General features: G+C 46.5%; 2 long non-coding RNA genes across 2 annotated transcripts; one reads left to right on the forward strand and one right to left on the reverse strand.

Moving 5' to 3' along the window:
* Positions 1-1,488: 1,488 nt before the first annotated feature.
* Positions 1,489-4,075, reverse strand: LOC144370276 (uncharacterized). The gene is made up of 2 exons (XR_013430200.1): positions 3,406-4,075; positions 1,489-1,710 (listed from the first exon to the last, which is right to left on the reverse strand). It is a non-coding gene; the product is annotated as an uncharacterized LOC144370276 (long non-coding RNA).
* Positions 4,076-5,272: 1,197 nt separating this feature from the next.
* On the forward strand, positions 5,273-8,309 carry LOC144370571 (uncharacterized). The gene is made up of 2 exons (XR_013430485.1): positions 5,273-5,468; positions 7,744-8,309. It is a non-coding gene; the product is annotated as an uncharacterized LOC144370571 (long non-coding RNA).
* The last annotated feature ends 6,819 nt before the right edge of the window (positions 8,310-15,128 follow it).

Below are 15,128 nucleotides of genomic sequence, written 5' to 3' on the forward strand. Positions count from 1 at the left end.
AAGTAAGCAAGTGTGCAAAGATTCATAAGGACATTTCCAAAGGGCATAGAGCCTGGTTAAAGGGGTTTCCACTGGCCATATCAGAGACAATTTCTTTTTCTTTTCTTTTTTTTTTTTGGTACCAGGGATTGATCTCAGGGGCACTCAGCCACTAAGCCACATCCCAGCTCAATTTTGTATTTTATTAAGGACAGGGTCTCATGGAGTTGTTTAGTGCCTTGCTTATTCTGCTGAAGCTGGCTCTGAACTCGTGATCCTCCTGCCTCAGCCTCCCAAGCCGCTGGGATTTCAGGCATGTGCCACATTGGGGACAACACAGAAACTACTGTGCTCTCTGCTTCCTCAGCTGGGGAAAGAGAAATTCCTGGCACTGTGCAGTATCACAGCCTCCTGGGCTCCTCCAGAGGCCACTTCAGAGGTAGCTAAACAGTTTGATGAGGCTGCTGGGAAAGATGGTGTGTCTTCCCATAGGAGCTCAAGATGAGGAGCCAGGAGCTGGGGCTCAGAAGACTGCAGCAGTGTGGGAGGGGCTAGGCACCTCTGTGGCACCTAATACTTTAATTTTCTAATTATGAGGTGTTACATTAACAAATAATGCTTCCCTTTTCTTCCTGAAAAGTGTCAAGTAACCATTTTGCATTTTGTGATATTATGATTTATAATAAGAAATATATCCTCTATCCGCATTCCTGGCAGAGAGCTCCTAAAATGCTTGGAATTTCTTAAGTTGCTTCAGCTGTAGTTCATGCTAATGAGGTGACACTTGGAGGATGAGGCTGGTGCCCAGAGCTAGCTGTGTGATTAGAAGATTGGCTTCCAGCCCCACCCTTGATTGTGGGTAGGAGGGAAGGGCTGCTGAAGAAGCTCAGTCTCAAGTGGTCAACGATTTCATGAATCATGCCTAGGTAATGAGACCTCCCCAGAGCATGGGGTTCCTGCAGCTCGGGGTTGCTGAACACAAGGAGGTGCTGGCAGGGTGGCACCCAGAAAGTATGGCACCCCTTCCCAACCTCACCACATGTGTCTCTTCCACATGACTGTTCGGGAGTTGTAGCCTTTAAAATACATGGGCAAATCAAGTACTTCCCCAAGCTGGGGGTGTAGCTCAGTGGTAGAGTGCATGCTTTGCATGTGTGATGCCCTGGGTTTGATCTCAGCATTGGAAAATACCAAAGTGCTTCCCTGAATTTTGTTGGGGCCTTAGGACCTGAGATTTGTAGCCCTTCTGTCAGAATCACAGGTCAGAACTTGAACTTGTGACTTGTGTCTGAAGTAAGGTAGTCTGGTAAGACCAAGCCCTTGACTTGCGGATCTGCAGCAACTTCAGGTAGTGTCAGAACTGAGCTGAATCTGAAACTGAGCTGGAGAGCCAGCCTATGCAGGAGAAAACCCACACACGGTATCAGTAGAGAAGAACTGACAGCAGCTGAAAGCAGAGGGAAACTGTATATATATTTAATATTTTTAGTTGCAGATGGACACAATACCTTTATTGTATTTATTTATTTTTATGTCGTGCTGAGGATCAAACCCAGTGCCTCACACATCATGCAAGAGCTCTTCCACTGAGCTCCAACATACCTCTCTTGATGAAGTAGTTTTGGTTCAAAGACCAGCCACGAGAACCACATGCCTTGTTACAGTATGACTCTTTTACTCCTTCTGTAAATCAATGGGCTGCATCCTTGCTGGCCTGTGGCTTGCTTGAATCTACAGAATACAGCAGAAATGACCCTGTGACTCCTGAGCCTTAACAATAGAAGGCCTTATGATATTGGGTTTTTTTTCCCTACTTGGAACGCAGCAGCAAGACTGGGGGAAGTGGCCTGACCTACAAAAGGACTAAGAGGCTCTGCAGAGGACAGCTGGGGGCTCTATCTGAGGACCAGCACCCACTTCCAAGCATGGGATTGAGGCCCTGTTGGCCTCTGCTGCAGAGGTCCCATCTGGAAAGAACATGCCACAAAGCCATACACCCAAGTCCAGCCCAGAGAGTAGTTTTGTGAGCAAATAATTAGTTGTGGTTGGGGGATGGGAGTTGCTAGGCTGGGAAGATAACTAAAACACCTGCTAAAGACAGCCCCTTTTCTTAGCTGCCTCTGGAGTTATAGACAACTAGAGGCTCCACCCCTTTTCTGCATCTTATCAAGACCCTGTCTGTTAGTCTGGTTTGGCAGGGCCCAGGACACTGGGCCCCAGGAAAAGGGGGGAGGTCAATGGCCCATCTCAGGAAGAGAGTGGGGAAGAAGTAAAAGAATTGAGCCTACCTCAGCTACACCCCTAAGTATTGGGTGAGCACCAGAAATCATTCAGTGTTGTTTTAGGTGCTGTAGGAATACAAAGAGATATCAGAGTGTCTCTGCCATCAGGAGGTTCCAGATCATAGGTAATTCAAGATCATAGATAAGTGTGTGGAATGACTGTGGATGGTCTGGAAAGCCACATTTGTGGTCACCCTGCAGCCCAGTCTGACTATTCCATCTGTCAGGCTACCTGCTAAATCACAGGGCTACCTTTTCTCACCTGCCACCAGTCTCTGATGCATTTAGAGCCTTGCTACACTCTGCCCAGGAGGGGTAACCCTGAAGGTCACCAAGTCTCCCTCAGGGAAGAGCTGACCACATCTCTCAGGCCTTCCTCCTGCCCTCCCTTTGGAAGATACCACCCTCCCTGACAGGTTGCCTTCTGGCTCCTCCCTGTTGTTTGGCAGGTTTGTGGGGGCGACACTCATTCCATTCCTTAGAAATGACAGTTCATGCATCCTCCAACTGCATTGGGAGGGGCTATTTAAGATTACATACCCTAAGGAAAGTAAAACAGCCAGTGTCCTAGCTCCCTATTTACATATGGAAAAACTGAGGCAGGACAGGGACCAGGATACTCTCCACACTTCATTGACTCAGCCAGGTCAAAATTCCACCAAGCCCAATTCACGTGCTGTGAGGTGGACTTGGGGGCTGGCCAGGGCCATCAGTTTTGCCTGAAGCTCTGAAGTGGGTGCTGCCTGCTTCTTAGGCCCTGATACAATTGGGCCACTAAAGTTGAGCGCAGCAAGACTTGCAAATTCAGCAATTCTGACTGAGGATGGTTCTATCTCCTACAAAGGACCAGCCACGAAATGAGCGCTGGTCCGTTCTGATACAATCGAGATTAGTAAATCCTCTCTGCTGGATAACGGATCCCTAACAAAGAATCGACGAGTTGAAACCCAGTCGCACCGCACATCGAGCCTGGAAAGGGCTGAGCACCGGAGGCTGGAGGCAGCTATGCCAGTGTGTGCTCCGTTGGACTCCGACCACAAGTTCCCGTGGCTCCCTCCCGACGCCCCACCCCTCGGCCGCGCGGCTCCTGCACCTTGGGGAGCTCAGTGGGGCTGGTGTGGGGGCGGGGAGAGGACCCAAATACCCCGAAATGCGCTGTGACCCGGAACCTGGGAGCTGCGACCAGCCGGGAGCCCAGGCTGGGGCGGCTGGACACCCTCCTCGGCGCGGAGAGCTCTCGGCCCTTTCCGACACCGTCCCCGAGCTGGGGCTACCTCGTCTTCTCGGAGGACTGGAATCTTCATCAGGGACATCCGTCTCCGCCCCTGCCCCTCCCGCCCGCCGCCCGTCTGCCCCGGCCCAGCCTTCCTCCCCACCCTGCCCTCTTTCCTTCTCCTCTGCGCCCCGCCCCTTTCTAGCTCCCGCGGAGACCCTGCCCTCGGTGCGGCTCCTCGGTCTCGGCCCCGCGGCCCCTGGAGCTGCGCGTCACCGCTGGTCCCACCTCCCACGCAGCCAATGGGGCCTCTCGGCAGCGCCCGACTGACTCCCAGGAGCCCTGCGCGCGAGAGCAGGATCGAGACCCGAGTGGGTGGTGACCGCGCAAGGACGATTCCCCGCGCCTCCGAGCCGAATGGAAGACGGGGGGCGGGGACCCACATAAGTCACCTCTCGGAAATCGGCCAGGTGTAGACCACGCACGTGTGCAGCCCTTTACAATGTACAATGAGCTTTCCTAGAAGTGACCTCACTTCTAGGGGGGCACAGACCACCCCGGGGTCACACGGTGCATACAGCTAGCGAAGCCGCAAATGGTGCCCCAGAAATATGTGCGATTTTTAATATTATTTTAAAAGCCATGGGCTGGGGATGTGGCTCAAGCGGTAGCGCGCTCGCCTGGCATGCGTGCGGCCCGGGTTCGATCCTCAGCACCACATACCAACAAAGATGTTGTGTCCGCCGAGAACTAAATAATAAATATTAAAAAAATTAAAAAAAAAGCCAATGGGGCGTGATTTTATGGGGGTTTTGTTTTCTGAGACGCTGGGGATGAGACCCAGGGCTCTGGCTCCACCAGCTCTCGGCCACCAGACTACGTCCCCAGCCAAGGGCTGATGTCACTACCCGCTTTTCACAGTCGAGGAGAGCGAGGAGAAAGGACCCGCCCAAGGTCCCGGGCCGCACTGGGTCGCGGGGTCGTCGGCCCCCAGCTCAGCTGGACTCCGCGGCGTCGGTGGCGGTTCGTGCCCGCCCGCCTTGGACCACCGGCCTGCAGGCGGGCAGTGCAGAGGTGCGGGAAGGGAAGCCCGCGAGGGCGGGGCGTGGGGCGGGGCTTAGGGAAGAGGCTGAGGCCGCTGGAGACTCGCTGGGAGAGGATCTGAGAGGTCACCTTGGACCTTCACCTTCCCTGATGAGCCTGGCTGAGAAAGAGGGGGGGGGGGTCTGCGCTTCTAAAAGAAAGCCAAGCGTTAAAACAGCCGCCATGGGCCGGCTGGACCCCAGGCGGGCACCTGGGAGCACCGAGCCCCATGTCAGCCTCGGGTCGCTGCGGGACACACCTCAAACAAAGGGACTGCAAAAAAAGAAGTCCGCTTCCCGCGGCTGCCCCGCCCTGCTCACTGGGCTCCTACAGCTCGGGAGCCCCAAGCCCTCGCTTGGGCTATCAAGGGTCTCCGTCTGTGACGGTCTTTTATCTGCAGAGCCCCCACCTCCTTCGGTTCTCCACTCCACGGACCCTTCCCAGGGAGGTCGTCCTCCACGGAGGTTTTTAAGTAGCAGACCCATCTGGGTCCAGCTTCCGGTCAGGCTGCGGGCAGGAGGATCACAAGTTCCAAGCCTGTGTTGAGAGCCACAGCCAACTTCCAGCTGATTGGCTCATCATGGCCCCAGCAAACTTCCAGCTGATTGGCTCCTCTGCGGAGATGCTCATTGGGCTGTTTCCCCGCCCTTTCAAACCCGATCTGCTCATTGGGGGACTCTTTTGGCTCCGCCCATGTGACCCAGCCAATCGGCCTCAGGAGCGGGAGGAGTGGGAGTTGAGAGGCTGTGGGAAGCTGGTGGTGGCGGTTGGGCTCTGAGGGAATTCCTGAAGAGCTCTTGTGGTTCAGCGTGTGTTTTAAAAACAAAGTTCGTTTCTGCTTGACAAATGGCTTGTGAATTGTGCCCAGCCAGGCTGAGGCATTTGGTGGCCCACACAGGGAACGACTGAGGGTAAGTGATAAGGTAAACTGCTGGCCCCTGAGGGCAGGGCAAGAGGATGGGTAGCCATTTTAAGATTCTTCTTTCTTTTGCTTCACTTTTGTTTTAAGTTGCCTGTCCCTGGAGATGGGAGAAACGGAAGAAAAACCACTCACATCTGAGGAAAAACCATTTGCGTCTGAGGAACAGATAGGGAGAAAGGACGGATGGACATTCCAGGAGGATAGAAAGGCTGATATAATGATTCTTTGTTGTTCCATTTTTGTTTCATTCTGTTTCGGTTTTGTTTGACGTTATCTTGTTGGGTTGCATTATCTTTATAGTAGAAATATGGGATCAGGAATTAGTAAAAAAACAAACCGAAAGAGAGTTAAGTAAATTTTTAGAGGAAAGAGGCATCCCAGTAAAATCAAGAGCAGTCAGGGCATACGTTGATACAATACAAAAATGTAGCCCGTGGCTTTTTAAGGAGGAGTTGTTGAATATATCACAGTGGGACCATCATGGTGAAGATTTAAGGGAAAAGGAAAAGAAAAACCCAGGAACTCTGCAAGTTGGCACATTGCCATTGTGGATGATGATACGATTTTGTTTGCCTAGTCCAAAGCCTTCAGTTCAGACTATGGTAGAAGACATGTTAGACCAATTAAAAGAGAAGGTCTCTCGAGCTAGTCAGACAGAGGAAGAAAATTTAAAGGAGGAAAAGCCATCAGGGGAGAAGTTACAACAGGAGGCTGCTCCTAACACCTTTCTATTACCAGAGGGCGTAAGTGTCCAACCAACAGCGCCACCTCCATATTCTGGGAGGCCCCCAACCCCCGCAGTTGATAGAAGGGATCCTGAGACAGGACCTCAAAGATCAGCATGCCCTGTATTTGAACAGGCAGGAGGGCAGCGAATTTACCATGTTTTAGATTTCAAAACAGTGAAGCAGCTAAAAGAGGCTGTAACAACCTATGGTCCTCAAGCACCCTTCACTGTTATCATGGTCGAATCCATTACCAATTTGAGCATGACGCCAGCAAATTGGACTAGTATGTGTAAAGCTGTGCTAAATGGAGGACAATACCTGTTATGGAAGGTTGCCAGTGAGGAATTTTGCATGGAGACAGCTAGGCGATATGCAGCAGCCGGTAATCCTCAGAGAAATCTAGATATGTTGTTAGGAAAGGGACCTTATGAGGGTCAGCAGCAACAAATTGCATATGATCCTGCCATAAACTCACAAATTGCTGTAGATGCGGTTAGAGCATGGAATACTTTACAAGGACATGGAGGTTTACAAGGTCAGTTGTCTAAGGTAATACAAGGAGCTAATGAACCTTATGCTGAATTTGTAGATAGGCTTATTCAAACAGCTACCAGAGTTTTGGGGAATACAGAACAAGCAATGCCATTAATAAAACAACTGGCTTATGAGCAAGCAAATCGTTGGTGCAGAGAGGTCATTAGACCATGGAAACAAGAAGATTTAAACACATATATTAAATTATGTAGAGACATTAATGAACAAGGGCAAGTCTTGGCAGCTGCAGTACAACAGGCTTTAGATGCCAGGCCAAAAACATGCTACAGTTGTAAACCTCAGAACATTTTAAAAGGAATTGCCCCATAGAAGGAGGGTTTAACAAAACTAGGTATCAAAGGAGTAGAATACCGTGTGACCTTTTTACCACAAGTTAATCTTGGAGTCAATCCTAGAGGACTGATACCTAACCATATTTGGCAGGTGGACGTCACACACTTGCCAGAATTTGCAAAATTAAAATATTTGTATGTTACAGTTAATACTTCTTCTGGATTTTTGATGGGTTCCCTTCATACTGCAGAAAAAATTAAAGATATTATAGCTCATTGCTTACACAATTTTGCCCCTGTAGGCGTTCCAAAACAGTTAAAAACAGATAATGGTCCTGGATATACTTCTACCTCTTTGAAACAATTTTGCTCATCATTTGGCATTACTCATATAACAGGAATCCCATACAATCCACAGGGACAAGGCATAGTTGAAAGAGCTCATCAAACTATTAAAATGTACTTATTAAAGCAAAAAGAGGGAATTGGGAAGGGGTATATATCCCCCAAATATAAACTTAAAATAACCCTTTTTACTCTAAACTTTTTAAATTTGGATTCATCAGGGCTTAGTGCTGTGGAAAGGCATATGTGTCCAAAAAATGTACACAAGCCCAAGGTACTTTGGAAGGATATTCTAACAAGACAATGGAAAGGTCCTGACCCAGTGATTGTCTGGAGTCAGGGGTCTGTTTGTGTGTTTCCACAGGGAGAACAGCAGCCGATTTGGATTCCAGAGAGATTAACTAAAGCGATTTCTACAGACCAAAAAGAAGATGATTTGGCTCAAATCCATAACAGCTGATATCCAGAACTCCAGTTTGGCTATCCTTACATCTTTGATAGTGGTTCTTCCACACCTGGAGGCTAATGAAACCAGGATTTTTTTTCAATATCTATTTTATTATTGCCCTTTCCCACATCATGAAGTTTTATTTTATTTTTTGAGCTCATACAGACTTAGGTTAATGTTTTGCTGATCAGTTCTATTTTTTGACTATAGAGTTTTTAAACATTGCAATGGAGATTTCACCGTAAAAAGTTACAAGGCCTTTATTTTTATGTTATGTGTTGTATGTGTTATATTATGTGTGCACACTTGTGTTTTGTGTTATATGTTTGTATGCGCATATGTCCATATATCATATATGACAAGCGCTCATGAAAAAATGGATCCAAATCTTTTTTTTTCTTATTCACGTGATATAAATGGTTTAATTTAAATTGGGTAAACAGCTGTTGAGGATTGTTTTAATAAAAAAGGAGGTTAACAGATCTGTTTGTTTACTTTCACCTTTCCTTTTCATTATATTTAATAATTCTGTTCAGGATAATGTAAATTGTTCAGAAAATTGTTTTCTTTTAGTGCCTGCTGGAATGTTACATAATTTTTTCTTTAGCCATTATTGCCAGAATTCCTATCTTCATCGCAGTGCCGGTGAAGACAAAGATAAAACCAAACTACAGCTTCTGCAATAGCTATCACTGAACTGCTTACAGAACTTGCCTGGACTATGTATCACTTGTATGCATTGTGAACTATCTGGTGGTGCAGCGACTTGTGGTAGTGCTGGGGTATTTTTGCTGATGGTGTCATCAGTGGTACAATTTTTCCAAAAGGAGCCATCAATTGGCTTGGTGTATCCTCCTCCCTTCTGCTTGTGATGGTCGTTCAGCTAAAATTTGGGGGACAACAGAGGTGAGGCAAAGAACCTCACCCCCACACTAGTACAAAGGCCTATCCACAGGTGTGGCTGTATGCTGGACTGGTAGTCAATGACAGGTAAGATCCAATTGCAGTGGTACCAACCTAAGACAGGAGGCTGACACCTTGAGGTCAGCTCATCCAATGACGGGTAAGAACCATATGTAGTATTAGACAACCTAAGACAGGCACGGTCCCTAAGCCACATGATTGTTGTTTAATTAAACAGAGAGGGGAAGATGTTGAGAGCCACAGCCAAAGCGGCCCCAGCCAACTTCCAGCTGATTGGCTCACCACAGCCCCAGCAAACGTCCATCTGATTGGCTCCTCTGCAGTGATGCTCATCGGGCTGTTTCCCTGCTCTTTCAGACCACAGAGCTGCTCATTGGAGGACTCTTTTGGCTCCGCCCATGCGACCCAGCCAATCGGCCTCAAGAGGGGGAGGAGTGGGGGTTGAGAGGCTTGGTGCAAGCTGGTGGTGGCAGTTGGGCCCTGAGGGAATTCCTGAAGAGCTCCTGTGGTGCTGCGTGTGTGTTCTAAAAATAAAGTTCATTTCTGCTTGACAAGTGGCTTGTGAATTGTGCCCAGCCAGGCTGTGGCAAGCCAGTTAGCAATTTCGCTAGACCCTGTCTTAAAAAATAAGGGCGGAGGGGTGTAGGGTAGTCATTGGTAGAGCACTTCCCTCTGCCTGGGTTTAATCCCCAGTCTCCCCACCCACCCCAAGTCACAGCCAAATTCATGCCTTCCCCACGTTAGCCCCTTCTCCTTTTCTCTTCAGCATTTTGGCACAAATTCGATCGTGTCACCCGGGACACAGGGATGAATTTGGTTGGCTCAGAATGAGGCTCAAGTTTCCATGTTTCTGTTCCAGGTTTCTGTTATACTCTCGCTGAGCATCTGCCTGTGTACTTGTGGAGGGCATTGCAAATAGAAAGGGATTAACATGCACATTTATGATTATATATATATATACACGTGTATAATATATGTTGTAACATACATACAACATAAAATACTATGTTTTTCATAGTATCTTATTTTGCTTTCTCCCTGAACTAGAATGTGAGTACAACCAGGGTAGAGATTTAGTCCTTTTGTTTGCTCTCATATCCTGGGCACAGGGGACAGGACATAGCATATACTAGGGGAACAATGTTATTTATGAATGAAGGAAGAAATGAATGAAAACAAACATATGTTTTCAGTCTCTGATTTCAATTCTTTTGGACATATACCTCAAAGTGAAATTGTTGGAGATTCTGCGTTTGATTTTTTGAAGAATCCCCATGCTGTTTTATGATCCCCCCAGCAATAAACAACACACAAGATTTTTATTTTATTTTTTAAAATCCAGGGGTGCTTTACCACTGAGCTACATTGCAAGTTCCTTTTATTTTTTTAATTTATTTTGAGACAAGATCTCACTAAGCCGCTGAGGGTCTCTGAGCTGGCCTAAAACTTATTGTCCTCCTGCCTCAGCCTCCCAGGTAGCTGGCATTGTAGGTGGGCACCTCCATGCCTGACAGTGTGCTAGATTTCTAATTTCTCACTTACACTTGTTATTTTGTCTGTTGATGAGAAAGGTCCTAATGGGTGTTAAATGGGCTATCATTGTGGTTTTGGTATTGCACCTCCAGAGTGATGAGTGGCATGAAGCATTTTTTTCATGAACTTGTTGGCCATTGTATGTCTTCTTTGAAGAAATATCTGTTCGAATCCTTAGCCTATATTTGCATTGGGTTTTTTGGGTTTGGGTGGTTGAGTCATTTTAGAAATTAACCCCTTACTAGACACACAATTTGCAAGTTCTCTTCTCTCATTCTGTTGATAGTGTCCTTTGACTCACAAAAGCTTTTGATTCTGATGAAGCAAATTTTTATTTATTTATTTTTTATTTTTTCATTTATGCTTTCAGGATCATATCCAAGAAATTATTGCCAAATCCATGCCTTTTTTCCCATTAAAACAAGGGTTTTATAACTTTAGGAACCCTGTATGTGTTGAGCATTCCTAATCTGAAAATCTGAAACACTGCAAAATCTGAAACTTGTTGAGTGCTGCTGTGAAGTGGAAAATTTCACACCTGACCTCATGTGATGGGCCACAGTCAAAATGCATTATGGGAAGCTTGAGAGTTTCCAAAATAAGAATCATTCCTATCTCCCTGACTACCTCTGGTCAATGAATTACCTGACTTGTGTAGGTAGGAATACCCTCTATTGGAGTACTTCTTTTCAATGCTACATAAAAAGGAAATGGTAGTGCATATCTATAATCTTAGAAATTTGGGAGGCTCAGTTAGGAGGATGGTAAGAAAGTTCTGGGCCAGCCTTAGCAATTTAAGGAAGCCCTCCCTCAAAATAGAGAAAAATAAAAAGGGCTGAGAATGGAACTCAGTGATAGAGCATCCCTGGGTTTAATTCCCAGTACTGCAAAATATAAAGAAGTGAGGGATGATGAAGCTCCAATAATGAATGTGGTCCTTCCCTTTTAGAGTCTAGATTGATCTGTCAATAATTCAAAGGTGGCTACAGTGGCCAAAGCAAGTAAACTCATCCAGCCCACAGCAGCCACTGAAGTTCCAATCAAGAGGACCTAGTGAGGGGCTAGGGTAGTGGCTCAGTGGCAGAGCGCTTGCCTAGCATGCTGGAGGCACTAGGTTCGATCCTCAGTACCACACAGAAATAAAAGATTTCATGTCCACTTAAAACTAAAAAATAATTATTAAAAAAAAGGACCTAGGGAAAAATCCTGCCTTTAAAACACTGACCAGGCACAGCCATCAGATTCTCTAGCAGGGTGATCCATAGTTGAGTGCCAGAGCCACCAATATGCACTGGATTCCTGGTTGTGCCCCCATGTGGCCCTGCCTCAGTGTCCTCTTTTGTTAAATCAGGGGCTGCATGTTATTATGTGCAGTAACACCCAAAAATAACCTAGAACAGGGTCTCACACATGTGAGGGTTTAAGACACACTGATTTGTTATCATAGTAAGTAATGGCTCAGGCACTTGGGTCTTCACCACTGAATTATATGAATCTGAGCAAAACACTCAACCACCCGAACTCCTTGAACAGTACGTTTGGTAGTATGCCCCCTGAAGTCCTCTCCAGATGAAAACTGAGTTAATGACTTACTAAGCATCAACTTTGAGCTCTGCCCAGTGCCAGGTCCTGTACTGTAATTATAACCAGCACACGTTCCTCATTTATGCAAAAGATTTATTTACACCTATCAGTCAAAAGACAATGGTTTAAACAAACACATAAGTCAGGGGTATTGCTCATCTGAGAGAGAGAAACAGTAAAGACATGCTGTGGTTTGTCCCCCAAAGTTCATGTTGAAACTTGGTTCCCGATGTCTTGAGAGGTAGTGGATCTTTAGGAGGTGGGAACTATGGGAGGTTATTAGGTCAGGGAGACACCATTTTTAGAAGGGATTTAGTGAATCCAATAGGACTGGGTTACTTCCTGCCAGAAGGTGTTGTTATCCAACAAGCTGGGCTTCCTTAGTTCCCCGTCTTGCTTCTTTGTTCCCACATGTGCCCCTTCAGCACACAGCCTGGTCCCCTTCACTTCACTGCCATGTTGTGATGCGGCCAGGTGGGGCACCATGCTGTCTGGACTTTCCAGCCACTGGAACTGTGATCCAGATATACCTTTTTCCTTTATACATTATCCAGAGTCAGGTATTTTGTTACAGCAACACAAAGCAGAATAGCACAGGATAAAACTTGGAACATCTCAGCATGTTTCATTGTTTTATGGTTTCTGTCTCCTTCCAATGAGTTTAAGTCCTTACCAGGGATCAATTCTTGCCATCTAGTTGGTACAAGGCAGCCAAGCATTCACAGTTATCTTTTGTTTTTGTTAAAAAAAAAAAAAAAAAAGGAGTTTTGGGTGGTTGAAGCCTATGGCTTAGCATGAGTTGGCTCTTCCTTGGGATCTGACTCTACTGCTAACTAGTTCCATCTTAGGCATGCTGAGTTTGAAGGGCTGTGAGACATCCTCCTGGACAAGTCCCAAGAGGCAGTAAGCATGTGGAATCACCTACAGAAGGTCAGAACTGGAAGCCAAAACCTACAATAGAGATGCGACTGCCTGAGTAGGACATCAAGGCCACCCAGGACCCACCTCATCATGACTGCTGGAGTCCTTGAGTTACAGCAATTAAGGCGGAAGTCACTGGCTGCCCAAGCATGGAGCAGCTACAGGCTTCACAGCATCCCACAGTCAAGAAAGTGGGGCACTGTCCCTAGATGAGGCTGATTCCAAGAAATGCCGAAATATTACACTACAGTATGTTGGTTCTGCAGAGGCCCTTCCACACCAGGTTCCCGCTTTCCCACTTGTAGCCGCTTGGTGGGCCAGGGGTTGAAAATGAGGCAAATTAGGACTTCATCCCATGTGTTGAAAAACCCTTTCCCTGTCTGTCATTTATCTTTCATAGTGTTTTTTATACCAGTTTTTCAGCAATCACATTTAAGTTATCAAATACTTTCCTTAGGATTTTTGAGATTTTAACCACTGAGTCCCCAGTGTTCAACAGAGACCCTTTTTCTTGGCTCTTTGTGAATCGATTCTGAGGACCACACAAGATCCAGAACTCCCAATGGCCAGATGGGACCTGCATATCTTGGAAAAGGGTTCTGGCTCCTGCAGTGGCCAGTCCATGGTTTGCTGCCTTCACTGATGATTGTTGTTGAATTCAGTGTTGTTTTCATTTTAGGGATATTGCTGAGGATGCAGGATTTATAGGACATCGTGTCCTTTTTAAAAAAACACCTCTCAGGGCGAGCATGGTGATGCACTCCTGTAATCCCAGCGGCTCAGGAGGCTGACACAGGAGGATTGAGAGTTCAAAGTCAGCCTCAGCAATGGAGAGGTGCTAAGCAACTGAGACTCTGTCTCTAAATAAAATACAAAATAGGGCTGCAGATGTGGCTCAGAGGTCGAGTCCCCCTGAGTTCAATCCCTGGTGCCCCTCCCTCCCCCTGCAAAAAAACCAAAACACGTCTCAGGAGAAAAATAATCTTTCCAGTATCACTAATCATGAATCAAAATATGCAATTGGCTTTTTTCTTTTGGACTGTGTAAGTGTATTGGGGTGCATTCTCAAGATTCTCAGAACAATATTTTTTCTCTTCCTTTAACAAAAAGTGCATCTGCATAAAGTTTGTGTTAAAGGAATTAATGTTTGGTCCGACTTTCCCTTTCTTCTACATTATTTTCTTTTTCAATTTATCTTTTAATCTTGTTTCTATCCCTCTCCCTCCCCCCCCTTTTTTTTGGTTTCTATCTTTTAATCTTGTACCCATTTTTAACACAGCATGTCAAGTCACTTTGGGAGGGAGTGGGAAAGAAAATGAATGAGGGAGAATGGAAGAGAGAGGGAGGGAAGGAGATACCTATGGAAATGTGTACTGAGCAATTACTAAGTTAGATTAACTCCGTCATGGGTATAGGTAGAGGTACCCAGAAGCATTTACATCTTCATTTACTTTATCAAAACACAGTTCCCCACAGTATCTCCAACACTTCTGCTGTGAAAGTGGATTTCAAAATAGAGAACCCCGAGCAGCCCAGCACCACCCTACTGTGAACAAACTCAGCTGTGCCCAGTTGGCCGATACCACCCCTGCCCCCTCATCTCTCTTGATTTATTCCAGCTTACAATTGTTATTAAGTGTCTGACGCCTGCAAGCCCCTGTTTATTTTTTTATTTTTTCCATTGCTGGGAATGGAACCCAGGGCCTGCTGGCCTGCCAGACCAGTGCGCTGTCACTGAGCTATGCCCCCAGCCCAGCCCCAACTCTCTTAGGTGCATATTTCTTTTATTCTCTCACTAGGAAGAGATTGAGACCCAGAGAAGTTACACGATCACTCACAAAAATCCAACAGGTGATGCCAGGCATGGCGACGCACACCTGTAATCCCAGCAGCTCACGAGGCTGAGACAGAAAATCGTGAGTTGGAATCCAGCCTCAGCAAAAGCAAGGCGCTAAGCAACTCAGTGAGACCTTGTTTCTAAATAAAATACAAAATAGGGCTGGGGATGTGGCTCAGGGGAGTGGCAGAGCCCGTCAGATTCCCCCTCTCCACCACATTGCGAGTTCTTCATCCCCAAAGCATTCTGTGTCCTCAGTGCTCATTGACAAAAACGCACTTCCTCCTTTTCGCGCTTGTGCACGCACGCACGCGCACAAGCACACACACCACAGCTTTTAACTAGGATGTATATCTACTTGCTGTAAATTCATTTCTGGGTCAAAATTATAAATTTAGATCTTGATCATCACTTTCCATTCATGACCACTATCCAAAACCTAAAGCAAAAGAAATAAAAATGAGGGGGAAAAAAACCAGAAAATTAACATGGTAGGGTGAGG

The sequence above is a fragment of the Ictidomys tridecemlineatus genome, chromosome 14, assembly GCF_052094955.1.
Source record: "Ictidomys tridecemlineatus isolate mIctTri1 chromosome 14, mIctTri1.hap1, whole genome shotgun sequence".
NCBI lineage: Eukaryota > Metazoa > Chordata > Mammalia > Rodentia > Sciuridae > Ictidomys > Ictidomys tridecemlineatus.